Source organism: Grammomys surdaster, unplaced genomic scaffold (assembly GCF_004785775.1).
Source record: "Grammomys surdaster isolate TR1022 unplaced genomic scaffold, NIH_TR_1.0 185, whole genome shotgun sequence".
NCBI classification, from domain to species: Eukaryota; Metazoa; Chordata; class Mammalia; order Rodentia; family Muridae; genus Grammomys; species Grammomys surdaster.
In genome coordinates, this window is record NW_021604630.1 from 13398523 (window position 1) to 13401394 (window position 2872).

The window sequence follows — 2872 nt, forward strand, 5'->3', positions numbered from 1 at the left end:
TTTTAATTTTTGCATGTTGTCTCAGTCTTCAGCATGCAGAAGTTCATGAGGTTACAGGCAATTGCACAGGAATTTCCAGGCCAGTGTGTGCTATATATCAAGAAGATACATCAAACATATGAGCAAAACGGAGCAAATGATACATTTCAGGATCATAATAAAGGACTATGTTTCAGTCAGTAAATCTGATTTTGTATTAGTCCTTAGAAAGCCCCACAGACCTTTCAAAACACATAAACATCATAATGAGGGCAATCGTACTCCTTGACACTTTAAAGAAAGAGTTTAAAGAGAGAAATGTCCCTCTTCAGTGTGTTTTTGCTGTGATTTGTTTTATGATATATATATATATATATATATATATATATATATATATATATATATGTATATGAATTGTGGCTTAGGTTTAATGGTTCATCATGATCAATACCATGCTGGGCTAAATTTCTGAACTGAGCAAGAAGTTATAAGCAAAGCGAGAAGCTTGTGGAAAAATACCACCATCATTCCCTCCCAGAGCTCTGGGGATAAGTCAGTGCACGTTTGTTTGGATTCTTGCCTTATTTACCCTTTTAAATTCTAAAGGCACCAAATAAGCTTTCACAGGAGAATCGGACCTTAGGTCCTGTTGTCCAACCATTTGGATTACAGCTCTTCCTAGAACCAAAACTAGCTTTCATGTAAATGACCAAGAATCCCACCTTTCACCTGTGCCCCTTGATAGCAACATGGCTTTTATCTCCCATGGATCTCTTAGTATACATCTAAAAGAGAAGCCACTCTGTCTCATTGTATCATTGCTTCATAGAAGGTTGTCCAGGAGGAGAGGCACCAGGTCCGCTTTTAAGCCCTAATCCAGATGCCATTAAGAAACTTGTCGGAGATGCCAGAGTATACATCAATAGCCAAGCTACTCAGGAAATTGCTAAGAAAGAAATGCTGATGCCTGGTATGGAACGAATCCAACTGAGTAATTGTGACTTCTGGAGCAAGGAATTTTTTCTGACTCTTTAAAATGGTAACCAGGGGAATAAACTATTGGCTCTCTGTCTTGGATAGTGTAACAATGGATTTGGTTGCAGGTTCCTTAGACCACAGAGTAAAATCAACATAAGATAACTAACAGTGTCAGTCCATTAAGTAAGAAATATTTAAACCATATGATATTCAGCACCTACTAACTCTGTCTCTCAGAAATCACACTTATTTCAGAACAATTATGTTTACTACTGAACAACTTCTGAACCACGAAAAAATGAAAATGGACCAGTCATAAATTGTCTGGAACCATTTCCCATCGCCATTCGTAATACCACTAAATCATATTAAATGTAAGGAAGATTGAAAACGTGGTTGATATGCTTTATGGTTGGCTGTATTTTTCCTGAATAAATAACCTGTTTTTTTATGAATATGTCAAAAGTAAATGAGAACAGCATACATAACTCATTAATGATTCCCCTTTCAACAGAAACATGCTCTTAATTTTATAGATCCATAAACATGTCTTTTCCTCACGTCAATGAGTAATAATACACTGTGTGCCAGAATTCAAAATTAAATGCTAATCCTTGAAAAGCAGAAATCAGGCTAAGAGCCTCAATATTTGAAAAAAATCACTGTAAATTGACATATCTAAAAATACATTAATGGCATAGTCAACTTTTGTATGGCTAGCCTTAGCTCATGAGATTTCATGATCAAGGAACAGTTCTCTTCTCCTTGTGATTAATATTTTATACTCTAAAAGTAGGAGAAATATAGTGCCCAGAAATAATGTTTCTAGACATTTGATAAAATAATGTTTTAATGAATTTTTTAAAAAGCGTGTTTCATTAAGGAATGTTCTATGTTTCTGTGTTTAGTTTTTATCTTTATTAAAGTAGAAAGAATTAAATCAACTTTGTGAAATCTTAAACCCACAAATTGAGAAGAAAGATGACACTTGACAGTATGAGCATCTGTGTATGAAATATAATGTTACCTTTTAAAATATTTGTGGACTAAAGCACATTAAGATACTTGCATGTGTGACTTTACTTTCTTTATTGACTCATCTATTGATTCAAACTATAGCTACTAGATTATTTCTATGTAAAACAAATTCTGTGATGAATAAAAGCTTTCAGACAAGATATAGTTTATCTTTCATGTATTTTATGAACTAATGTCAGTAATAAAAGAAATAACAACACAACTAAATAACACATAATACGCAACAGACTAGCAGAGGATGTGAAGAGGATCTTACCTATGATTTTGACAGTGAGAGGTATTTTAATGAGAAGAGAGTCTTAAGTCCTTGAGCAGCATGTGCAGAAATCTAAATAGTTAGTCAAACATTACATTTTCATGTATTGAGTAGCAAGAAAGACCACTGATGACATACGTGACATAGGTGAGAAACTAGGGAGCTCCCATTCATCCTGGAATTTGAATGTGGAATTTTGATATTTAACAAGAGGATGAGGTAACGTTTAATACATAGCTAACAGTATTTTTAACATTCTTTTATAAAATGTGGATACATTATTAGGGTTTAACATACAGAAAAGTCTTTTATCTTTAAAGATAAAGGTATTTGGAACACAAATTTTCCTGACCAGAACCTTTTAGTAACAATGACATAATTATCAGTTTCAGAATCCAGCATTCTTCATCTTCATAGGTAAGTGGTCATGGATATTTCACATTTATTTTTTATCATATTTCAGTAACTCGATGAGATTGTAATATAATGTATTTTGGTTATATTTAGCCATCTCCTCACTCTTCTTGTATCTACCCATCCTTCATAGTATACAACCAACTTTGTGTTATCTTGTTCTCTCTCTCTCTCTCTCTCTCTCTCTCTCTCTCTCTCTCTCTCTCT